The sequence below is a fragment of the Lepisosteus oculatus genome, unplaced genomic scaffold (genome assembly GCF_040954835.1).
Source record: "Lepisosteus oculatus isolate fLepOcu1 unplaced genomic scaffold, fLepOcu1.hap2 HAP2_SCAFFOLD_78, whole genome shotgun sequence".
In the NCBI taxonomy this organism is placed as follows: domain Eukaryota; kingdom Metazoa; phylum Chordata; class Actinopteri; order Semionotiformes; family Lepisosteidae; genus Lepisosteus; species Lepisosteus oculatus.
In genome coordinates, this window is record NW_027168341.1 from 664742 (window position 1) to 690887 (window position 26146).

Genomic DNA, 26146 nt, shown 5'->3' on the forward strand with positions numbered 1-26146 from the left:
TTTTTACCTGGAGGAACTTCAGCTCATTGATTGGCTGAAAGTTCCATGGGCATCAGAGTCCCACGTGGGTTACTCGGCCCTACCAGTCCCTGATTGATTGATCAAGGTGAGATATGAGTCACTTAGTCCTGACACTTAGTAATGCAGTCCAGATGTCCAACTGGCACTCCCTAGACAGATAGGCGCCAATGGATGACCATTGATCATGATAGCCAGGCTTAGCTAAGTGCATCCCCCTTTGGGAGCTGTCCTAGGACCTTAAATCACCCTGCAGAACAGTTTCTCTGTGGCTGCACCACAGAGATGAACAGAGAAATGGGGCCTCATTTGGGAAGGCTCAGAACACTTAATTCTGCCTTATTAATAAGCCTCGCCGCTACATATCCCCCCTTTTTGAAGGTCATGAGGTCCTGAGGCATTGTTGCCTTCAAAACAAAACAGAGTTAAGTGATGTCCCTTGCCATTAGAACATTAATCTTAAATGTCCACATTACTCCTCGAGAATTCATACCGGAACCAGCGTTGGATACAAACAGGATGAATAACATCTGGAGTATGTATAAAGACATTATCTAAGTCTAGGAATTACACATCAGGAAGTTCACTGTCAATATCTGATACCTCTGTAGTACATATTTGGGGAGAAATCACTTCCTTTCTTTTGACATGCTACCTTTGACTCATTCATGCTACCCAGATTACATTTTGATGCAAGAGTACAGCATTCAGAGTACACTGTCAGTCATGATCCAGCTTCCCAGCAGCAGTGTTACAATAACAACAGTTCCTGTTCCCAGCCCCGCGATAAACCACAACACCTGTGTTGGGTATCTGCTTGGGTGGTTTGGAGGTTTGTTCCATTAAAGCAAACTAACTACCTGTACCTCTTCAGGGCTTACTGTTTCTTGGATTTCTATCCAATTCAATAGTGTGGCACCTGAAGGCATCCATGACCTCAAGTTTGGTCTTATGTTGTCTGGTTCCAGACCGTACAGTGTTAAGTTACCATGCTGTACTATGGCCTCCTCGGGAACTTGCAGGAAAACTGTTTGATTAGGTAGCTGCATTGTGGTAGCTGTATCATGCCTGTCACAAGTCATAGTGTCAGTTAAATGTGGTGTGCTGACCAGCCATTTACTTCCTACCTGCTCTTCATGGGGTTCATTAACCTCCCTCTGCTCGTTAGTAGCTTTACACCCTTCATTGGTGAATCGTTTAGACACAGCCAATGGATAGCTTTGGTGGCCATACCCATCTCAAGATTTGGAACCAAATTCAATCTTGGATTGCCTTCTGGGTGAGCTATGAGCGATGGGGTTAATGTCACATACTCCTCTACTGAGAAGAGTGGAATCAAGTGGGTTGGGAATCGTGCCGTGGTTAGACTAGCTACAGTGGCACTAAGCTCCCTTAATAGGTCTTGTGTCAACATTCTGGCCTGTTGCACACAAGCATAAACCCACTGTATAACACCAACAATCATGTCCACTGGTTGGGGAATAAGGTTTAACCCTGTTGCATAGGAAATTGCCTGTAGGGTTTTCCCTAAGCTTTCCAACTTTTGCTGCTGTCGATACAGTCTGTCACTACCCTCCGGCATCTCTGACCCCTGCCTTCTTGGGGCAGTCAGGGTGAGAGTGCCAGTAGCACACAAACCTACCAGAAAAAAGCAAACGTGCAACAGTGGCGGCAGCAATCAGTCCTCCCAAAAGTCTTTTCGGGTGGCTGATCCCAGTCATCTCCTTCTGAGTGACTGTCGCCTTTCTAAGCTGGCGCAGCGTGTACATGGTGTCTTTCTCAGTATGCCCTGTGGCATCTTGGGCACCAACATCCTGGAAATATGGGGAGATCTGACGCAGCTGCTGATGCTGCTCCTCCTTTTCCAGGGCATCTGCTTTTTCGATTTGTTCATGCCTGTGCTCTAGGAACCCTGCAGGGGGTGGTGCAGCGGTAGAGCATGCCTGACCCTCGGCTGAGTGGTCATCTGGAGCACCTGAGTGATCTGGGATTGTTACCCCATTCTCACTGTTCAGGTCCACCCTGCACACTTCCTGATTGAGGAATCCCTCTATCGGCATGTTTACAATCGTTCGCTGGGCGTGGGTGTAGGACACCTGCTCGCTCCCCCCTTCCCTTGCTAGGGGTTCAGGGAGCTGCCCCAGCACTGGGATAGCTAGTTCACTGTCTTTGAACTTACTATCACTCACCAGGCCCATGTCAGTGCAGGCGGGGATTCTGACACCCCTCTTTGCGATGTCCTGCACTGGCAGGCGGGTGACTTGACCATCCAGCTCCAGTCTGGCTGAACCACTGTTGGTCAGACTCAGACTGACAGACTGAGCTGGTGGCTGTAAGAAAACCGGCTCGGCTTTCATTCCCTGTCCCTTCTGGGGGACTGGGTGTGTTGGCAACCCTGCCGTTGAGGCAGGAACAATCAGGTCAGTCTCACTCACTACCTGGTAGTTGTGAGAAATAATGTTACCTGACTGCAGGTTCCCTGGGTCACAGCAGAGGGAATCGGCATCTGGGATCAGGTGTGTCCACAGCGCAGTAGTCTCAGCGTCCAGCTGGACCTCCTGTCTAACCTGTGAATGTTGCACCAGGGGCACCTGGCGGTGGCCCTGTGACAGCTGCTCAAGCAGATCCTTACTAATAGAGGACCTCTCAGGGCTAAGGGTGAGGGCTACATCACCAACCTGCTCTCCTGCCATCTGGATCCCTTCCACCACTGCAGGGTGGTGTTCCTGACCCCTCTTGGGTGCCAGGGTGCACAGGGAAAGCTCCTTTTCATCGCCAGGTGGGGAGATCTGCTCCTCTTTAGGGATGTAAAAGGTGTGTGCTTTACCTGGTGGATCAGGCGGCTGCTTGGAGCACCGCTCCTGTGGCATGGAGGCTGTTGGGACCTTGGCCGGGACACGACTTCCCTGTACAGTGCCTTGCGAAAGTATTCGGCCCCCTTGAACTTTTCAACCTTTTGCCACATTTCAGGCTTCAAACATAAAGATATAAATTTTTTATTTTATGTGAAGAATCACCAACAAGTGGGACACAATTGTGAAGTGGAACGAAATCTATTGGATTTTTGAAACTTTTTTAACGAATAAAAAAATGAAAAGTGGGGCGTGCAAAATTATCCGGCCCCCTTGCGTTAATACTTTGTAGAGCCACCTTTTGCTGCGATTACAGCTGCAAGTCGCTTGGGGTATGTCTCTATCAGTTTTGCACATCGAGAGACTGAAATTCTTGCCCATTCTTCCTTGCAAAACAGCTCGAGCTCAGTGAGGTTGGATGGAGAGCGTTTGTGAACAGCAGTTTTCAGCTCTTTCCACAGATTCTCGATTGGATTCAGGTCTGGACTTTGACTTGGCCATTCAAACACCTGGATACGTTTATTTGTGAACCATTCCTTTGTAGATTTTGCTGTATGTTTGGGATCATTGTCTTGTTGGAAGATAAATCTCCGTCCCAGTTTCAGGTCTTTTGCAGACTCCAACAGGTTTTCATCCAGAATGGTCCTGTATTTGGCTGCATCCATCTTCCCCTCAATTTTAACCATCTTCCCTGTCCCTGCTGAAGAAAAGCAGGCCCAAACCATGATGCTGCCACCACCATGTTTGACAGTGGGGATGGTGTGTTGAGGGTGATGAGCTGTGTTGCTTTTACGCCAAACATATCGTTTTGCATTGTGGGCAAAAAGTTCGATTTTGGTTTCATCTGACCAGAGCACCTTCTTCCACATGTTTGGGGTGTCTCCCAGGTGGCTTGTGGCAAACTTTAGACGAGACTTTTTATGGATATCTTTGAGAAATGGCTTTCTTCTTGCCACTCTTCCATAAAGGCCAGATTTGTGCAGTGTAAGACTGATTGTTGTCCTATGGACAGACTCTCCCACCTCAGCTGTAGTTCTCTGCAGTTCATCCAGAGTGATCATGGGCCTCTTGGCTGCATCTCTGATCAGTCTTCTCCTTGTCTGAGCTGAAAGTTTAGAGGGACGGCCAGGTCTTGGTAGATTTGCAGTGGTCTGATACTCCTTCCATTTCAAGATGATCGCTTGCACAGTGCTCCTTGGGATGTTTGAAGCTTGGGAAATCTTTTTGTATCCAAATCCGGCTTTAAACTTCTCCACAACAGTATTACGGACCTGCCTGGTGTGTTCCTTGGTCTTCATGATGCTCTCTGCGCTTTCAACAGAACCTTGAGACTATCACAGAGCAGGTGCATTTATACAGAGACTTGATTACACACAGGTGGATTCTATTTATCACCATCAGTCATTTAGGACAACATTGGATCATTCAGAGATCCTCGCTGAACTTCTGGAGTGAGTTTGCTGCACTGAAAGTAAAGGGGCCGAATAATTTTGCACGCCCCACTTTTCATTTTTTTATTAGTTAAAAAAGTTTCAAAAATCCAATAGATTTTGTTCCACTTCACAATTGTGTCCCACTTGTTGGTGATTCTTCACATAAAATAAAAAATTTATATCTTTATGTTTGAAGCCTGAAATGTGGCAAAAGGTTGAAAAGTTCAAGGGGGCCGAATACTTTCGCAAGGCACTGTATATCCGGGGAACAAGGAAATATTTTTATTTCTTGTCCAGAGGGAACAGAAGGAATCTCCACATAGGCTTCTGTGTTCGGTGGGCACTGTGTGAGCACAGTCTGCCTCTTGGCCCCCCTTTCCTTCTGTACAGAAGGCTTAGGAGCCTTGACCTGTTTCCACACTTTGCCTTTCTGGTGATCCACCAAAGGTTCCTCTCTGAGTCGCATGCCCTTTTCTTTTTCAACCCGTTTGAGCTTGCCGTGTGACATCAAACACCTTTCAACCTCAGTGTCAATCAGTGTCTCACAGTGTAAGACATCTCCCATGGCAGCCTTGAGGTAAAAGCTTCTTGCTTTTCCTCTGTGTTTTACTGCCTGCTCTGTGACTTCAGGGGTGGAGTCAGCACTCACTTGGGAGTGGCTGAATTCATCCAGGCAGGAACCCTTCTGCTCAATCAGATAGACTGAGGGAGGGAGAGGGGGCGGGTCTCCGCCTCCTCATGGAGAGTATCAGCTCATTCACGCTTCCGGCAGCCTTGGGGAGCGGTTGTCCCTGTCCTAATAAAGCTTGTTCAAGCCTGGCCAGGCGGGTGGCTACTGAATCCTTTTGTTCAGCTTTATCTAGCCCTTTCCCTCCCCCGGTGTTCTCATGGCACTTAGGACGCTGGGTGTGGTCCTGTGTGCATGCTTTGGAACGGGGCTTAGCCAGCTCAGGAGCCTGTGCTCCTTCGAGCAGGGGGGAATTAACCCTGCTGGCTCTGACGGCAAACACAGTCACTTTAACAGCTTTTTGCTCAGAGCGACTTTGGACATCATACTCCCAGGCTTTCTGCACGAATCTCTTAATATCAGTCATTTTCATGGTCTGTGCATCTGTATGCATTAAGATCATCTTTCTGACTGACGGGTGGAGATTCGCAATGAATAAACCCTTGAAATGTGTGTTCTCTTCGCAACCCTCATCATTTCGCCCTGCAAAATAATTTCGTCTAAGTCTCTCGTAATATTCGCGAGGGGACTCTGCTCTCTTGTGCTTAATGTGAAGAGCGGCGGCTATCGCAGCAGTCGGGTCAATAAACGCACTGTTTTCTTCGATAAGTGCTTGACAAAGCTGCTCAAAATCATTACAGACTTCTTTCATCTGCCTAGCCATCCACTCATGTACAGCTCTGCTGGTAGTTTTCCTGACCAGAAACACTTTCTCCTGTTCTGTGGCGTTTGGCAGATACTGCAGGGTATACCTGAGGTCCTGAATATAACTCTCGATATTATTCTTTGACACTGCGGGGTCAAATCTCTCTATGTCCTTCGCTAGCTCTCTCAGAGAATGGAGATTTATCCTTCTAGCTTCTCCGCTGACGGAGATATGGAAGAGATCGTGGTCAGACCTGTCGCTGCTAGAGAGAGTGCTTAATAGCGACTCGAATTCAGACCTTTTAGCAACCATCGTTAAACTTAAAGAGTATTACTTTTAAGTACGAAATCACAGTTTTACCACAGAAAACCACAAGATCAAGTATGCAATCAACCCGGTAGATCGCAAAAGATCACAAAACAATCAAGCACTGCTTAAAGAGCAAGGGGAACTTTTTTTTCTTTCGGCTTTCAGCACACCGTATTGTTGTGTATGAAACCCGCGGCGTTTTATATTGAATTATTCCGCTTGGTTGACTCATTTCAGTCTTGCCACGCCCACCCAGGGACGCCAAATAATGTAAGAAAACCGGCTCAGGGACGCCAAATATGTAATGTTGCCATAGCAAAATTAAATGTAGGGGGTCTCTGAAGGCACCAGTTCTGTAGGGTTTGGGCATTTACTGAGACAATTATTAATTGTAGCAGTAAATCACAAAGTTGATTCTTTTGATAGCTTTAGAATCCAACCATGTGACATAACTCAAACAACGCGCACACACAGGTACTAATACACGAGGATACATTTATTAATACATAAAATATGCATGTAAACCTAACAGATCTTATCAAGAGGGTTATCAGAATACAAAAGATATATATTCAGTCAGTTACGAAGTGTTACACATATCAAGAGGACATACGTTCAGTATATCATTCATTAAGACCGTTTCGTTAATGAACTTGGTTATAACTTCTACATTAGATACTCAAACAAGTACATAACTCTTAGGAATTAAATTGATATCAACTGGTTGGGATAACAATTGAATTCTCGAGCTGTAATGCATTGAAGTTGAATACTCATCCAATCTTTGGGGATTCAGATCTTCCTGCGGGTACAAAGAAACAGTTGCAGGCTGTTGCTGTCCAATCCGCGCTCTCTGGCTCCGTGCCAGGCTGTGCTGTGCGGCTTGCGACGCTGCGCTGCTGATGCTCACTGACCGGCTAGTTAGTGTTGGCTTTAACTAGCAAAGTTTGTGCACAGGAGAAAAGATGACTGTGGGTCCGAGCAAGTCAGGAAGAGGACCGGTTCGTTTCTGATGAAGAGCTAGTTCTGAATAGTGATTCAGCTGTCCACAGTTCCGACCTGTTCACGAGGCCTGCTGCTGGTGCTAACCTCGGGTGGATCCTCTGGTTATTCTCTGGCAACCTCCGCTCTAGACTCTTAGAACAAAGGAAAGTTCTGGCACTCGGACACACTGGCCGTTCCGTGGTTGTCCGGGCTGAGTCTCAGGATGGTCAGGAGGCGCGCTGCGAGAATATCCTGCCCTTGGGAGCCTTCTGCTCCTGGGCCGTCCTGCCCTGGAATTCTCCTTTGAATTCCCTTTAGAATTGTCCACAGAATCCTCTGAATCCTCCCTTCTGAATCTTACTGAATCTCACAGGCTCTCTGTGTTGCCTGTTTTTACCTGGAGGAACTTCAGCTCATTGATTGGCTGAAAGTTCCATGGGCATCAGAGTCCCACGTGGGTTACTCGGCCCTACAAGTCCCTGATTGATTGATCAAGGTGAGATATGAGTCACTTAGTCCTGACACTTAGTAATGCAGTCCAGATGTCCAACTGGCACTCCCTAGACAGATAGGCGCCAATGGATGACCATTGATCATGATAGAAAGGCTTAGCTAAGTGCATCCCCCTTTGGGAGCTGTCCTAGGACCTTAAATCACCCTGCATGAATAGTCTCTCTGTGGCTGCACCACAGAGATGAACAGAGAAATGGGGCCTCATTTGGAAAGGCTCAGAACACTTAATTCTGCCTTATTAATAAGCCTCGCCGCTACACACATATATTAATGTAATAAATGATTGCTTATGCTTTATAAATAAATCTAATTAAAATAAAAGCTTAAGTTTTGTATTTATCTTGTACCATAGAACATGATTTTCTTTGTATTTCAAGCCCACAAAGTGTCCAAATGTTCTATGATCATTTCTTTCATCATTAGGGACTAAATATACCAAACGTATGATGCTAAAATCCTGAAAAAAGGATAGGCTCCATTTCGTCAGTAGATTGGAGTCCAAAACTGATTTGGGTCAATATACATTACCTTTGAAGATAAGGTACAGTCTACTGTAGGGAACCATCAACTTAGAAAGCATTGGCCTTCCCTGGGGGTCAGGTAGGTGCAAAAGATAAACCTTTATCCTATCTTTATCTTAAGATAAGTGTCCAAGCAGTATTTTTCCAAGTTTCACCAAGCTCATCATGTTGCCATAGTAGACAAAGTTCTATAAAATGTTAAATAACTTTAGAAAAAAGCATCTTGGTCTTTCAGTACTGTACAAGGTGAATTAAACTGTCCCTGGTAATAAAAAGTAATTAGAAGCATCCCAGAAACATCCCAGCATCCCAGAAACATTCTAGAAACATTCTATCTCTAGAAACATTAGCTGTTTTATATCATGTAATTTAGTGTGATGTTGTCAGAATTCAAGGACATTATCACACACAGAAATTGGTTCAGTTAAATCTAAAAAACACACCTAAACATGGGTTTAAATGTAAAATAGAAGTCTTACCTCTTGTCAAAAGATTTAATTCAAGAAGCGATGTAATAAATGATTGCTTATGCTTTATAAACAAATCTAATTAAAATAAAAGCTTAAGTTTTGTATTTATCTTGTACCATATAACATGGTTTTCTTTGTATTTCAATACCACAAAGTGTCCAAATGACACACTACATGATATAAGGAAGATTATCACATGCATATCGGTATTATCTTTCTTATGAAAATGCATTCCTTTCATTACATTTTACTTTTTAAAATGAACTCAAATTGTGTATAATGTAATAATGTAAGTAGAATAGATTCTAACAATATTAATCCAGTGTGTTGCACTACTTCACTGCTTCACTGCTCTATGCCGTCTGGAAATAAATCCTCAGACTGCTCACTGCCCTGGGCTTGTACCAATAAATTACAGGAGCACGTCTATATATCACTGCGTTGAAGCAGAAGACACACAATCACTGCAAACACATCCTAAATACAGTGTTCCAACACCTTTGACCTCATCCAGAACGTATCATTTATTGAAAGGGATTGCTGTCAGAATGCACATCTGAATCCCAAACAGAATCTCTAGTAAAATACGATCATTTGTGAAACAGGCAAATGACTGTCTCAGGGGCCCATTCCTCATTGTCAGACATATGTATGCAATGCTTTCACCGTGCATTGAGCAATAGGGATTAAAAACACCGCAGGTAAGGTTAGATGTCATGTTCTATGATCATTTCTTTCAGCATTAGGAACTAAATATACTAAACGTATGATACTAAAATGTTATTTTCACATATATTAATGTAATAAATGATTGCTTATGCTTTATAAATAAATCTAATTAAAATAAAAGCTTAAGTTTTGTATTTATCTTGTACCATAGAACAAGATTTTCTTTGTATTTCAAGCCCACAAAGTGTCCTTTGATCTCTTATCTGTGGTAATCCACAATGACCCCGTTCTTCAGGTGATTCATCATGTCCTCCCTCGTCTGTTGAGAGGCCATCCCGATCTCTTCTGCCGTGGCATGCTTCATACACGCTCTCTTGAAGTGAGCAGGAAGCTGATCAAAAGTATTCAGGCACATCTTGCACACCAGGGGAATCCTCGCGGGTTTCCTTTGAAAATAAATAATACCATCTGTGTATAGAAACAAGCTAAGACTGATTTCTTAAATTATCCTTAAAATTCTCTCTCATAGTTTGAGCATAATGATTTTATTGCATTTATATAAGAATTGCTCATTGCTCCAAAATAAATAATGGTTTCATAAAAAAGTGAACACTTACTTGGTCTCAGTCACAGACTTTCCAATAGAAGCCATTGTGGAGTTCAGCAACTGCAGGTCCTAGAAGTGGGGAAGGAATTTTAAAAGAGAAATTGAATTACAATACAGAAGGAATGGCTGAGGGTTCACTGAAATATATAAATATACAAATTCCAAAGACTGAGTCCATATAGAAACAACTACTTTTCATTTTCAGTATAAGAAAAAAAAAACATTATCTTCCAAAGCATCATAAAATTGTCCCTTCTTCCAGACTCTACTTCTCTCTTGTAGTAGTACAGCAGACCTTTCCAGGTGAGCAGATCACAGAGTCCGAAATAAGCTTCCTCCATCAAACAAAGTACCTGAACATGACTCTGTCTTCATAAAAGCGCCCCTGTAATAAAGAGATTAAATCCAAAATCAAGAGGGCAGTTGCCTACTGAAATACAAGAAGTCATCAATTTTAACCTAGCAACACATTAAAGGCTGCATCTATACAAGTGCGATTCTAGAAATGCTCACCAGATTACGTTTTAAGAAGGAACTGCACCTCAGGTTCCGCTGAGATCTTAACTCGGATGGCAGGATTCAGAGTCTGGAGTGCGGACTGATGGCGAACGGAGGGTCCACATACTGTGGATCCCTCAGTGATCTTCCGCGTATTCAAACCGCCAGCGTGTGACTCCCCTGTCCCTGTGACCTCATTGGTCTGCTCTCTCCTCTGTGCAGCCGAGCCCGACTCACGGTAAAGTGAAAAAAAAGATGCCCTCAACGTGAGATTTACTCTGGAGCGAGGATAGATGTTACCTTTTTATCATTGAACAGGATGTATGTGATGTGGCGACTAGGTTCAATTTTGTATCCTCTTTAAAAGATTAAGGACTGGGGTGAGTGTGATTTACCACCCTTTCAGCTAAGAACCCGACTTGCGCATCGTTTAAGCTGCATTGACTCGGTCGTTTAACTCTTCTCCATTAGCAGGGTTAAGGTTAAAGAAAAAAACATTGCTGACTTCTTTTTTTTTTGCCAGCCGCTAGCGCTGATTAGCAAGGCTTGTATTTCATGTTTTGCAAGTTGCATCCATTTTAAGAAAAACAAGTCGCGTTAAAGACAGGAAATGAATACTTGCATTTAATTAAGTCTAGCCGTAGGCGGTTGTCTGTAATGACCAGTTCTGTTCGAGAAGACACAACAAAGAAGGCACCGCTGGGATTCGAACCCAGGATCTTCTGTTTACTAGGCAGGCGCTTTAACCAACTAAGCCACGGCGCCCCAGGAGTGCTGTTCTTTTGCAGCCACTTGGACACACCACTCAGACACATCTGCATTCGGTGTGTGCTCCGCCTGCTTGCTGAGCAAGTTGCCACCTTTACATACAATAGCAACATCGACACCAAGAGAAAGGATGACAAATGGCTCTTATCTGGAACTTTTCATGTCCAAGGAGCTCAATATGCTTTCTGTGTACAACAGGGCCACTGAACTCCACACTGGCCACTGAACCACAGCAGTGGCTTGCTGGCTTGACATCTCCCAAGGAAAATGTTGAAATCACATGTGGAACAGGAAAATGACCCTCGAGTACGAGGGAAAAAAAAGAAAAAGATCATCTGGAGCGCGCCAACCCATGTCCAGACAGCCCAGTTTCGTCGACAAGGTGGCTGAGTGGTTAAGGTGATGGACTGCTAATTCATTGTGCTCTGCAGTCATGGGTTCAAATCTTATTCTCGTCGCTCTCCATGTCTGACACATGTGCCTGTTTGACGTCGGCCCTCCTGTTGCTTGCTCCGGTGCTAGAGCCGTACATTTTCTAGCGGTGGCTGAACATGGTATAGTAGGCCAACGTCGGTATCGAGCAGTGACAGTAACAGTACTTACTGCGCCCCATAAGAAATCGTTTGTCCCTGTTCAAAAGAGATTGTGCGATGTCCTGCGGCGTTCGTAAAGCAAACCTTTGACAGTTTGAAAAGAGGAATTTATTCTGCTTCCTGTGCGTGCAGTAGTTACAAAGTTGAACGTCTTTACACGATCTGCTGCAGTTTTCAGTGGGCGGGCTTTGTCAGATGGCTTGAAAAAACGCACTGTGTTTCGGCTGAACTCCACACTCATGAGCAGTGTCCTGCATGTTTTCTGTGTATAGCTGTCTTTTAACGCATACAGAATTCATTTGAAATCATTGATTTCTCCAATTAACAAGGGTCCCTTTTTGAACCTGCGAGAAGCATTCTTTCAATGTAACAGATTTACTCCGGGGAAAGCCAGCATGACATTGAGAGTAGCTCAAGCTTTCAGCACCCATATTGGACTGCGTGTATGCAGACACCACTCAGAATCCCCTGTAAGATTCTCCCTCAATTCCGTTTTTCAGTGCTTTAGCTCTTTCAAAAGGCTTCGCTTTGCTAGTCACAATCCAAGGCTCATGATGGCATTTGAAAACATTCACCACTGCGTTGGCCGGGAATCGAACCCGGGTCAACTGCTTGGAAGGCAGCTATGCTCACCACTATACCACCAACGCATGCCCACAGGAAGTCTGCAGGACACCACCAGAGAATGCTTTTTTTTAAAAAATTTTTATTAAACATAGAATTTACAAATACAAATACAACAAGAGGATCAGAGTCATGTACAAGAGAAAAAAAATGCAGCAGAAAAAAGCATTTAACTACCAGAGGTAATTAAGTAATTATGTGATCAAATTGTATATTTTACATGTATCATATTTTCCTTGCTTTAATATTTCTCAATTATTTATAAACTTTAGTTTCAACATGCATGCGTTTCCTGTAAAAAATAAAACTCAGCACACAGTTTTTCTTTTAACAACATTTCGAGTACCTCTGGCATTCATGAAAAAGACATACACAAAAGCAAATAACTAACTCTAAGACTGTCTAAACTATTGAGTTTTTCAAAGAACCAGAACTATAACAGTCCTTAACACTTAACTACACCATTCCAAACTAACACTAAAGAAACACTAGTATATACTGGTATAACAAATAAAACCAAACATAATCATTAACTGAGCAGTCACTGGGAGCAAATCTCCTTCCCGTCCACAAAGGCCCTCGCTCCCACAAAGTAGGCTCTCCTCCCCTCTCTTCTGGCAGCTTCAACCTGGGGCCACAGCTGGTTCCTGGTACTCCTGTCCGCAGCAGACAGGTCCTCTGCAAACCTCAGTTTGTTCCCATTCAAATACTCATTCCCCCTCGCCGCTCGCCACAGCATGTCCCTCGCCGTCCTCTTGGTGAACTGTATTATAATCGATCTGGGGAGCACTTGCCCAGACATGTTCGCTCTCCCGAGCTTGTGAACAAAGTCAATGGCCGATATTACGTCCTCCTGGTCCGGCAGGGTCCTTTTACAGATACCCTTCACTGTTGCAACAAGGTCCTTATCACGTTCCTCTTTAACTCCAAATAATTTTAAATTCCATCATCGACGGTATCTATCTACATCGTTCACTTTCAATTCAAGTTCTTTAATATGCTTTTCTTGTTTGGTATTTACTTGTTTAAGAACTTTTACTTCACTCTTTAAGTCTTCAACCTCTTTAAACACACAGTCCATGGACTTTTTAAGACTTTCGATTGCGACTGTATTAGATCAAGTCATTTCCTTCAGCTCACCCATGCTCTGTGCCATCATGTTGAAGATGTTGGTCTGGAGCTCCTCCAGCGTCAGGTTGCCCCTTCCTCTCTTGGCTGCCGGGGTTTTCACAGGTGTGCTGGGCAGGGACTCCGGCTCTTCCTCTGGCAGCTGAGTCTCACTTGGGCTGCGAGCGCTCGCGTACGAGCGCATCTCCAGCACTCTTTCCACGTCCCCTCCAGCTGCTTCACTTTTCCCTTTAGTTGCCATCAATTTTCTTGTAGTGCTATACATATACGATTGAGGTTTCTTAGACTTCTCCTTCGAAGAACCAGCACTCTCTTTTCTTTTCCCAGTGTTACTCATATCGAAATTCTTAAACCTAAAAAAAATCGTTTTTTTTTCTTTCAATTATAACTGAAGTTTAAACAAGTAGTGTTAAGTCCTTATTTTTCTGTAGTCAAAAAAAGCAAAAATTAACATTCAGGTCATGAAAAACTCAAAAAAAATCCTCAACCACTAAACTTTACCTCCCACCTGAGCGCCATCTTGAACGCCCCTACCACCAGAGAATGCTCAAGATTTCGGAAGCTGTCTCCGGGACGTGCTGATTCCACACATCCTGAATAAATCATGATATTGTTAGTTGCTGTAGCTAGACGTTCAAATGAGTTTCATGGCCAGATGGACTGTTTCCTCCAGCGGTATAGTATTGCAGTGAGACAGCACGATGCCTGCAAGACTATGTCACGCTAAACGCCACAGATTGTGTTTGTCCGTTCGTGTCAGTCATCCTGCAGCCACGGGAAGTGGGACACAAACATGCCGCAATGCTTTCAAGACGTTAGGATTTGTTTGTGCAACATCCGAGAAGAGTACTTGTGGCTTGAATGTGAACTGTACGTGCCCACCCCCTTTCCTCTGTAGTGCATGAGTTCCTCCCGGCATGCCCTTCGTCATTGTTCTGTCATCTTGTATTTAAAGGGTTGTATTTCTGCTGCTGAAAAGAATCAACGGGTTTCTTTGTTCCCAACGGAGCCCTTGTCTGTCATGAAATTCTTCAAAACCTCAAGCTAGAAGAAGACGACAAATATGAAGCGTTACAGCAACGACATGCCATGAGACGATTGATAACGATTTCCATAGGATCCCCGCGGTTGCCTGGCAACCGTCAGCTTTGCGCAGTGGCAGTATCGTAGCCTGTGAGGTTTAGCCGAGGCGGGATTATTGCTAGTTGAAAACTTTTCCCAATACCCCGCTTCCACCGGTTTGCAATACAATCAGCGAAAGCTATTTTTGACAGTCTCGTTAGAGACTGAGCAAGGTGTTTAAAGACAGATTTGGTCATGGTGACATCATGGTAGAAAGAAGCGAGCTTGTTCCCAGTGGGCATTGATTCGTCGAATATACGTATATTTACGGCGAAATTACGGCTATACGTATATATACGTCGCCTCGACGTATAATCAACGTCGAATTGCAACCGTAAAATTGACGACATTAACAAACGCATATATAACGTCGAAAACACATCTAACACAGTGCCTGAGGCTTTTTACTGTATGTATCGTGTGTGCCGCAACTAGGAGTATACGGCACTCTGCACAGTGTACGAAGTAAATTATTTTCGCAGCAATTAATTTACATGTGTATAATAAATATAGTAAATATAATAAATTAATTTCTGCGAAAATAATTTACTTCGTACACTGTGCAGAGTGCCGTATACTCCTAGTTGCGGCACACACGATACATACAGTAAAAAGCCTCAGGCACTGTGTTAGATGTGTTTTCGACGTTATATATGCGTTTATTCATGTCGTCGATTTTACGGTTGCAATTCGACGTTGATTATACGTCGAGGCGACGTATATATACGTATAGCCGTAATTTCGCCGTAAATATACGTATATTCGACGAATCAATGCCCACAGCTTGGCATACAAGGGTTTTGCTGAGGGGTCTTGCCACCTGCCTGAAAAAAAACAGTAAAATGTTTGAGTGCCTATAGAGTTTCTATTTTTATTTTCTTGACAAAAGTTGATACCATTTCCTGGACACCCCGTCCCCCATCAGTGTGCGGTGCCCGAGGAAAAATCTGTAGGGGGGCGTCTGAAATTCTGAGGGGGGAGTGATATTTCGGTTGAAACGGAGCTGTTCGGTGCAGCTACCCAAATGAAATCTCGCAGCTATGCCATTGATTAGTGCTTCATGATAGAAGATAACGACTAGCAATCTGGTATTTGCGATGAAGTTCAGTTTCACATTTTTCGTCACTCTCACGGTTTGTATTGCCTGGAGCAAAAAGTACCATAAGCGTTCATTTTTGCAGCTACATGGACGTTCTGAATCGTTAAGAAAAAAATGTTGTAAAACCAACAGAAAGCACAGACTGCTATAACTAGTCCTAGTTATATAACGATTTTAAGTATTAAATCTTTACTGCAAGGAACTACTGCAAGGAATCGGTCCACCTGAGCAAACAGGATCGTAATGTTGACACTCAATAATATGTGCAGTTCCTGGACGGATAGCCCTCCTGCCCATCAAACAGACTGAGTGACTGTTCGTGTCATTTAGTGTTGTCTGACCATTGACAAAGTACAACTATTTTTTTAGGGCGCAAATTAAGTTAGGTAAAACTTTTTGCCCAAAACTGAAGGGGCGACATTCCCCCCTCCCCCCGTGATGCCAGGCCTGTCCCCATCCTATTCCATAATGTAATTATATATAATACCATACAACAGTGACCGATCCTTACTAACTGCATGCGTTAAAATTGCACATCAGCTCATAGCAGGGGGCACATAGCCGCGATGTATTATCAATGTTAAATTTCAACCATAATATCGACAACATTAATAAACGCATACGTTGAGAAAATATCGAACCCAGCATATTTTCCGGTTATATACCACAATGCATTGCTAGTATTCGTTGGTCACCATTTTGGACACGTTTTTCAAACGTAGAAGTATATCCGCAAATATCTCAGCAATCCTCTTTTGACGAGTAAGTATGAACAATAATAATACTATCTGAATACATACAGATCTTTCTTAATATTATTTTGATTAAAATAGTATGTGAATAAGCAAAAAAATGGCACATAAAATAGTGTGAATGGGGAAGATGACACAAAATCGTTTTGCCATTTCTCTTATTCTTATTCTATGTTGTACTTTCAAACTTTGGGTACTCTTTAATTAGGATAGACTTTATTGCTCAACTGCTATGATGCAAGCCAAATTTTATACATTGATTTCAGCTTTGAGCTTAGTAAACCGTTCATTTTTTAGATTATACTAAAGAAGATATTAATCATCATTTATTTGGGAAGTAATATTATATAATTTTCTCCTAGCTGCGGTGCTGAAGTCCCACCCTACATCAACAGAAAAAGAAATAAAGGAGCACGCAATGTGTTACTTGAAGAATGCATATGCAAGGCAGGGGGCCAGGAGATCTGGACTCTGAAAATAATAGGTTTTTGGTTCTAACAGGACAATTAGACAGGGTTTGCAAATAGTGGACAAAAATCGTCTTAACTTCCATTGTAATATTTTTTTTCTTGGAAATATAGAAGTTGTACATTTTAAAATGTATATTTGAATCAAAATGTGGTTTTGAGTTAGTGTGTTAATGTAATTAGTTTTGTGTTTGTCATTACTATACTGTATATTGCCATGTTACCAGAATTTGTAGGTGAAGTTTAAGACTAGTTGTGTTTTTTATGATTATTGCCCATATGTTGATTGTTGATTGATTGTATACAATGTATAATTTGAAATACATATGTTTCAGGTGTGAATGTGTATTTTCAGAATAAATTTCTAAACCTAATCATTGGCTTGGTTTACTTGTTTCTACACCTATAAAATCTATCTTTGATGTATAATAGACCTCTACCCATATACGTATAATAGACCTCTAAAATTATCCGTATAAAAGACCTCTAACCATATACATATAATAGACCTCTAAAGTTATGCGTATAATAGACCTCTAACCATATACGTATAATAGACCTCTAAAGTTATCCGTATAAAAGACCTCTAACCATATACGTATAATAGACCTCTAAAGTTATCCGTATAATAGACCTCTAACCATATACGTATAATAGACCTCTAAAGTTATACGTATAATAGACCTCTAACCATATACGTATAATAGACCTCTAAAGTTATACGTATAATAGACCTCTAACCATATACGTATAATAGTCCTCTAAAGTTATCCGTATAATAGACCTCTAAAGTTATCCGGAACTCCAACCATATATGTATAATAGTCCTCTAAATTTATCCGTATAATATAACTCCAACCATTTATGTATAATGAACGTCTAAACATAGACGTATAACTTTAGACGTACATTAGAATTTCATTCTAGACGAATTGTAGACCACATTTAGACGTCTAAGGTATGCGTTTAATAGACGTATATTATACGTCTTTTGCCCACTGGGTTACGTCTCAACAGAAACGCTCTTTAGCTCTTTCAGCGTTATGCAGAGAACAGCGTCTGTCGAGATCACTTTTGAGTCAGCGCGAAACGCCGTGTGCTGTCAGTTTGATTTCATATTACTCGTAGCGGCGCCCGGCTTTTGTCTGTCAAACGTTAGGTTGCGCTTCTTCATGCTGCACCGTCGGCATGAGTGGAGCTTTATAAACGTCTGTACTTACTGCGCCCCATAAGAAATCGTTTGTCCCCGTTCAAAAGAGATTGTGCGATGTCCTGCAGCAAACCTTTGACAGTTTGAAAAGAGGAATTGATTCTGCTTCCTGTGCGTGCAGTAGTTACAAAGTTGAACGCCTTTACACGATCTGCTGCAGTTTTCAGTGGGCGGGCTTTGTCAAATGGCTTGGAAAAACGCACTGTGTTTCGGCTCGGGAAACATCATGAGCAGTGTCCTGCATGTTTTCTGTGTATAGCTGTCTTTTAACGCATACAGAATTCATTCGAAATCATTGATTTCTCCAATTAACAAGGGTCCCTTAAAGGATGAGTCAAAGTAACGTCTAATCGGATTAGTTTCCTTAGAGCTGGTTCAGAGTTTGCGCAAGAGTTTACCTTTCACAGATGCGCAAAGAAGAACTTTGGGGGTGCACGCTTCAAGGCGCCTTACAGCTGTAGGGAGTGATTCGAGGCGATTCATGGCGTGTGCTCGTTCCCTTATACCGTACGCCCCGGGGTGCAGTGCTACGATGACGTACAATACCGCTTGGGCACGTAACGGCGTTATATGCGAGTGCGGGACGTGAGGGTTTTCGTTTGTTCGTTTTGTTTTGCTCTGCTTTGCTTTGTTTTGCTTTCCATCGCGTTGGTAAGAGCGTAAATAAAAAGGCGATTCCTGCATCTACCACTAATGTAAGAGCTATTTCAAGTGCGACGTGGTGCGGCTTTTCAAATGCTTGTGGGCATTTCTCTGTTGTTGATTCTTTTTTTGTGTGTAACAAAGTGGCATTTTCATGTCCGGACGGGGAGACTTTATCATTCCGACATGAAGCCACCCTTAAGTCCTCTGAGGCGTGTCTGTCTGCAAGGCTTGTATTGTGGAAATGTTTTTTTGAAACGGAGAACGACTTTGAAATAGGCTTCCGCCGGCGCCTCGCGATCCAGGTAAGATTGTAGCAAGAACGCAGCGGCAGCGGGGCTTGCTGTAGTCGTGGCCGAGTGGTTAAGGCGATGGACTAGAAATCCGTTGGGGTCTCCCCGCGCAGGCTCGAATCCTGCCGACTACGTTGTCCGCCTCCAGTTGGTGTGTTCCGGCGCAAGCAAAGAAGCGCGCCTCTTTGCTGTTCCTGGTGGTTTTAAAACACCCAATCGCTTGTACCCGCTGCCTTGGAAATAAATTCTTCAGCGTCCGTGAATGGCATTTTGCAGCTGGAAGCAGATGTCGACGCGTTTTGCACAGAGCACCAAAAAAGCGTCTTTTTTGAAGGCCCAGGCACTAAGCATTGGTGGTTCAGTGGTAGAATTCTCGCCTGCCATGCGGGAGGCTCGGGTTCGATTCCCGGCCAATGCAGTGGCTTTTGCAGTGAGCGGCTCCATCACTTGCATCCCCTTGCAACTCGCAACTCAAAAAAACCACTGAAGCTAAGCAGGTGTGAGCCAGGTCAGTACCCGGATGAGGGTGAGCTACAGGAAAAAACAAAGCTTTCAGCTGGAAGCGGTGTTAATGGTGCCGGCGGGGGGGGCGCTCACCCTGAGGTCTGTGCGGGTCCCAATGCCCCAGTATAGTGACGGAGATGCTGTGTTGTAAGAGGGCGCTGTCTTTTGGATGAGATGTAAAACCGAGATCACAGCGCTCTGTGGTCATTAAAAATGACCACCAAAACCTTTGACAAAAGCTTTTGGTAATTGATGGTCTTCAATAATGCTTCTCCTTTAGGTACATTTTAAATCAGCTGAAAAATGCTGTGAAATGGGGGGGCAATTCAGGCCAGTGTAGGATTTGGGTTACAAGAACCATGAAAATGCACGAGAAAGCCCGTACACTGAATTACACGGCTTTCTATTCAAAGGAGGGCAAAAGAAATTCCCTGAGATCGATTTTTTGCAGCACAGAGAGGATTACTGTCGTGAGGCTGGTTAGCTCAGCTGGTTAGAGCGTGGTGCTAATAACGCCAAGGTCACGGGTTCGAGCCCCGTACGGGCCAGGTCCTTTTCTCCTCTCTTACCAAAGCTGTTAGGTTCCTTTCCGTGGTGAGATGGGTTGTCATGCAACGCTGCCACATAGTGCCGACAGACAAGAGTGTTGCGGGAGAAGAGAAAAGTGTTTGAAGATTTAAGAGTGTCTTAGGTGGAGCCAAAATCAAGTGTCACAAATGCAAGTGGGAGGTTTTCCAATGTTTAATATGGTAAAAATAAGCGGAAGTTATCTGCCGGTCATGGCACAGTCTGCCATGCTTTTGTCAGATACTGTAAAGTGGTGTCGAACTGGAGCCTCACCATTTGCATATGTGAGGCTCCAGTTATACATCGAGTGTCACATTAAATGACAAAAATGAAGAGAGTTAAAGCAGCTAGAGAGGTTTTCTTACAAATTTTGAGTTGACACAGTTTTGGAAAATGTTTCCTTCACGCTGCACTGTACAGCAGCCAAGAGTCTCCAAAACAAAACAGAATTGACAGATAGGAGAAAATTCCCACTCGTCCTGAAGTTCCCAAAATCCAGCAGGTGGATTTTGGGAATGGCATACAGACCCCTGGCACAAGTGGTCTGTGCCAGGGGTCTGTATGCCGTTAACCATGCCGCTTAACCCAGTAGCACCACCACAGTCTTAAAGGAAACCGGTGTAACAACATGTCCGGGTAACTTTTTCCATTCACCCGCAGCCCTTTGTGTAAGGATGTGCCACATATGTGGCGTTTTTATCATAGTTATCATAGTTTTCTGATTTTGACCATTTAGATTTAATTGATTGTTGTGTTGAAAAGTCTTTTATTTTTATCACAGTGTAGTTTTCTGATTTTGAGATATGGAGCATTGGCGTTATTCACACAGCAGCTGTATCGACGAGCGGTGAAAAAAGTGTGGTGGAAACGTCGGACCCTAAGGTGGTGACTGCATCGGAGACGGCTGTTAAGACGCTGATCAAAACCAAACGTGTCAAGCCTTCGGAGAGAAATAATAACACGCCTAAAGACTTGGTGTTTGGTGATGTGGGAGACTCAGTGCGGTATATTGCACAGTTAGTATCAAAGGTGGGCACTAATGAGGTGGATAAAAAGCGGGGTTTAGAGAATCTAAGAGCCGCTTTAGCAAGTGTACATTCAGTGTTTCCAAAACTGATCCAGGTTTACGCCGCTAGACTCTTAGACGTTTTTTCTAAAGAAGATGCTGATCTAACCTCTGGATTTCGTTACCTGATAATGCTATTTCATGGTGCACTGGCGAAGACCCACCGGGATAAATGACTAAACATGTGCATGGTGCAGTCCAGAGAATATTGGATGAACTTTCTCCAAACATCGGGGCGAATGATTTTGTACAGCTGCGTTTGACTGCGGGTGGTTTTAACAAACCCTTGTTCTCACGCAGGAGACAACCCGGAGAATTAAATGCTGCTGATTTTTTAAGCCACATCTCAGACCTCTTACAGAGCCACACAGAAATTCTCACCGATGACAGCCTCCGATTAGTGGTGACGATAGTTAGGAATATGCAGGGGGGTGCCCGTCGAAGATTTAAATCCGTTCTGGGTAATTGCTCAGAAAAAAACGCACCTTATCGACTTACATTACACGGGCGGTAATCTGTGTTTCACCGGGAGTGTGTACGGTTTGTTGAATGAAGGTTGTACCAATGGGGAAATGTTACAGGGCGCTAAACGAATGCACAAAGAGTTGGGTTTTTCAGAGAATCAGAAAATTAGTTTGTCAGACATTACTGCTTTTGAAAAACATTTAAAGGTGGTCATTAAAATTTTGTACCATGACCAGGGTGATTGGAAATATTTTACAACGGGGCCCACACCACCTAATTCTAAAATACTTTTTGTTCTACTGCATGAAGAGCATTTTTATGGGGTTTTAAATTTTAAAGCTTTTGTGGGGGCGGCATATTTTTGCACTAACTACCATGCGGCGTATAGCCACAAGAACGCACACGCCTGTGTTAAAACTTGTAAAACCTGTTTAGATCCCCAGTGTTGCGAAATTGATGCAGAAATTCAGAATTGTCCGGCCTGTAAGGTCTTTTGTCGTAGCTCTCAATGTTTGGCGAGACACTTTCGGAATGCAGCGACGGGTGTTAGTAAGTGTGAGCGCAGGGTCTTTTGTGAGAAATGTGAGGTTTATAACCTCTCTAGTCACAAATGTAAAGAGAAACTGTGCTCGCATTGTAACAACGTGATCGACACCCCTGACACACATTTGTGCTACATACTGCCTTTGGACAACCCCAAAATTTCAAACAAGTACATTTTTTTCGACTTTGAATGCATGCAAGAAACGGGGACACACATACCAAATTACATCCATGCCCTTCATATTAACAATAAACGAAGCTGGGAATTTTATGGTGAAACTTGTCTAAAGGATTTTGTGTGTAAATTTATCGACAGACGTTTCAAAAACCATACATTCATATCGCACAATGGCAAGGGATATGACAATTACCTAGTAATCAGACAGTTGTAAGATGAAAAGATGGACGTTGAACTAATTAATCAGGGTGGTAAGATAATGTGTATGACCGTAAAAGCTCTGAACATCAGATTTATCGATTCTTCAAACTTTCTACCTATGAAATTAAGCAAACTGTCGGCCGCCATGGGGTTCCCCGGGGGTAAGGGTCATTTTCCACACTTGATGAACACTTCAGAAAACCAAAATTATGTCAGCCCGATGCCGCCGCCAGAACTTTACGGCGTTAACTACATGCTGCAGAGGGAGAAAGCCGAGTTTTTGGTTTGGTATGAAGAATGCAAGGGAAGTGTGTTTAACTTACAGAGAGAGTTGAAACGTTACTGCCAGTTGGATGTGGCAATTCTAAGAGAAGGCTGTGTCAGGTTTTGGGACAAGGTCATGAATATGACCAGACAGACACGCGTGACTGAGTCAGGGGCCGCCTGCGTTGTGTGCATCGACCCCTTTCAGTTTGTGACCATCGCTAGTGTCTGCATGGCCATGTTCAGACTTATGTTTTTACAGGAAGAGACGATAGCGTTGCTACCCCATGACAATTACCACCACCAGCAAAAACGATTTTCTACACCCAGCATTCAGTGGCTTATGTACATCGAACACACAGAGCCCGTTAAAATCCAACACGCGTTAACCACGGCCGGTGAGTTCAAGGTTGGACAAAGCTGAAAGCTCAAAGCTGAAATAAATGTATAAAATTTGGCTTGCATCATAGCAGTTGAGCAATAAAGTCTGTCCTAATTAAAGAGTACCTAAAGTTTGAAAGTACAACATAGAATAAGAATAGAGAAATGGCAAAACGATTTTGTGCCATCTTCCCCATTCACACTATTTTTATGTACCATTTTTTGCTTATTCACGTACTATTTTAATCAAAATAATATTAAGAAAGATCTGTGTGTATTCAGATAGTATTATTATTGTTCATACTTACTCGTCAAAAGAGGATTGCTGAGATATTTGCGGATATACTTCTACGTTTGAAAAACGTGTCCAAAATGGTGACCAACGAATACTAGCAATGCATTGTGGTATATAACCGGAAAATATGCTGGGTTCGATATTTTCTCAACGTATGCGTTTATTAATGTTGTCGATATTATGGTTGAAATTTAACATTGATAATACATCGCGGCTATGTGCCCCCTGCTATGTGCTGATGTGCAATTTTAACGCATGCAGTTAGTAAGGATCGTACTGTTGTATGGTATTATATATAATGACATTATGGAATAGGATAAACGAAGTAATACTAAGACATGTTCTTATGGATTTGTCTTACCTTGAGATATGTAATTGGATTTCAGGATTAACTTCCTCATTCAATGTAGTGGTGATTCTTTGCCTGGTCAGTACCTGGGTGGGAGACCTCCAGCGAACAATTAAGCTTGCTGTGGAAGTGGTGTTAAGAGACTCTTAGGATCTTCCAGAGGTCTCTATCCAATAGCACTAGTTGCCTTAGAGCTGGCTCAAACATTGCTCAAGAGTCTACCTTTCACAGATGCGCAAAGATGAATGATGGGGGTGCACGCTTCAAGGGGCCTTCCAACTGTAGGGACCGATTAGAGACGATCCGTAGCATGTGTTCGTTTCCATATACGCCCCGTGTCTCAACGGTAGGACAGAGTCAAATACTGCCTCGACACGTAACAGCGTTATATTAAACCGCAGGACTTGAGGGCTGTTTTGTTTGAATGTTCAAGGCATTGGTAAGAGCGTAGGTCAAGGGCCATTGGTGCATCTCCTGTAACTGGAGCAAAAATGCTATTCAAAGTGCAGTGACTAAAATCGTCGTCCACATGTCTCCGTTGTTGATTGCTTTCTGTCTAAGAACGTTCTGTTTTCATGTCCGAACGGGGAGACTTTATCATTCCAACTTGAAGCCACCCTTAAGTCCTCTGAGGTGTGTGTGTGTGCTTGCACGTATGGCGTAAAAGGTTTCTTAAACGGAGAGCGAACTTGAAAAAAGTTGCCTCCGCTGCCGCCGCCGCCTCGCACTCCCTGTTCGATTGTAGCAAGAAGGCAGCGGCCACGGCGCTCGCTGTAGTCGTGGCCGAGTGGTTAAGGTGACGGACTTGAAATCTGTTGGGGTCTCCCCGCGGAGGTTCAAATCCTGCCGACTACAGCGTCCTTTGCATTTGGTTGCGTGCGTGCGTGTAAAAGGACCAGCGCCGTTTCGTTTTCGCTGGGACCTTTAACACTCTAAATCGCCTGGACCCGCAGCCTGTGAAATCGATTCTTCAGCACCCACGAAGGACGCTTTGCCGCTGGACACAGATACCGATGCTTTTCTGCAACGAGCTTTCCAGCTGAATTTTCTCGGCAGCTCCGTACTGAACCTGTTCTCCATTGCAACATAGCGGAGGCTCGTCACGTCTATAGCAAGGCTGTGTAGGACCGCATACGCCACAGTGACTTGTACACAGACCACATGAAAGGCAAGCAAAATACACTTTTAAAATTCCAAAGACTCACAAGGTCAGAGGAACAGCGATGACCTGAACAGATCTGTTACAGAAGTCTAGGTTGACCTTTTTAGAGCTGTAATTGCATTTTTGTTTAATAGAAGATCAAATCTACTCGCATGTACCAGCACCTTACAGTTTATTGATGTTAATTCTGTTTAAGTAATAAGATTGCTAACGATGTTGGACTTTAGCCGGTGTTTTTTAGAACAAATTGCTTACACTTCTATAAGGAATACGCAGTACGTGCCTTTGTCAGTCATTGCTCACCATACCTGTAACTTTCTTATCTAACTCACTTCCTCAAATAGTGAAGGTCCACAAACATAAATGAAAAAAAAACCCTTGTTGTAGATGAGGTGCACAAAAAAGCAGCCCCTGATAGTGTATAACACATTTGTACTATTGCAGAGACACATGTAACATATATATATATACTGTATATATTTATATATGAAACAGAAATAGAAACAGAAACAGGAATCGCGTACTCACCTGGAGAATCTCTGTAGGAATATCTAGCATTTATCAATGGAAATAAAAGCTGCTTTAATACAGTGCATGTTCAAACTCAAACCCTCAGCTGCTGTTCTTGTTTGTTTTGGGACAAATTGCAACTGAGCATCGCATGAGCCGTTACGTACCCTTATCTGTTAGGGAATTTCAAGGGAGGAGTTAGGTCAGAATGGGTAGGCTGCAAAACAACAAGTAAAGATTTATTCCAAGATGAAACGTTGTGGCGGTTTTCTTATCTTTTTAGCATGGACTAAACTTTTACGTGTTCCTTATATGCTATATATGTATATATTAGCACCAATGTCGTTCTTAAAAACTAACATGAAATTGTCAGGGACATTCAGCTATATACAAAGACGAGACAGACAAAGTAATAATTCTGTATTAACGTGGCCTACATATTGACGCAATGATCGAACTAACTGACATGTTCTGATTCAGATCCCCTGCAGTTCATGCCAATTAGAACAATAGCAATGCTGAGTCCTCCCCACCCTACCGAGCACAAATTCAGCTGCTCTGCATGTTTTTTCATTGCAATTGAGCTCGGAGCTGGAGATGATCTCCATACAGTTCTGTGTTCACTAGCCCGCACTTGCGTGCTAATTTACGGGTTGTGGCAAATGCTTTTCTATAGTTCATATACATGACGGCAACCTGTTACCGAGGAACCTGAG

General features: G+C 43.2%; 6 non-coding genes across 6 annotated transcripts; 4 read left to right on the forward strand and 2 right to left on the reverse strand.

Annotated features, from left to right (window-relative positions):
* Positions 1-10938: 10938 nt before the first annotated feature.
* trnat-agu (transfer RNA threonine (anticodon AGU)) lies at positions 10939-11012 on the reverse strand. The gene has a single exon. It is a non-coding gene; the product is annotated as a tRNA-Thr (tRNA).
* A 1174-nt stretch (positions 11013-12186) lies between these two features.
* On the reverse strand, positions 12187-12258 carry trnag-ucc (transfer RNA glycine (anticodon UCC)). Its single transcript has one exon. It is a non-coding gene; the product is annotated as a tRNA-Gly (tRNA).
* A 2246-nt stretch (positions 12259-14504) lies between these two features.
* Positions 14505-14646, forward strand: LOC138235148 (U4 spliceosomal RNA). The gene has a single exon (XR_011188033.1). It is a non-coding gene; the product is annotated as a U4 spliceosomal RNA (small nuclear RNA).
* A 4646-nt stretch (positions 14647-19292) lies between these two features.
* trnag-gcc (transfer RNA glycine (anticodon GCC)) lies at positions 19293-19363 on the forward strand. Its single transcript has one exon. It is a non-coding gene; the product is annotated as a tRNA-Gly (tRNA).
* A 560-nt stretch (positions 19364-19923) lies between these two features.
* trnai-aau (transfer RNA isoleucine (anticodon AAU)) lies at positions 19924-19997 on the forward strand. Its single transcript has one exon. It is a non-coding gene; the product is annotated as a tRNA-Ile (tRNA).
* A 4534-nt stretch (positions 19998-24531) lies between these two features.
* Positions 24532-24613, forward strand: trnas-uga (transfer RNA serine (anticodon UGA)). Its single transcript has one exon. It is a non-coding gene; the product is annotated as a tRNA-Ser (tRNA).
* The last annotated feature ends 1533 nt before the right edge of the window (positions 24614-26146 follow it).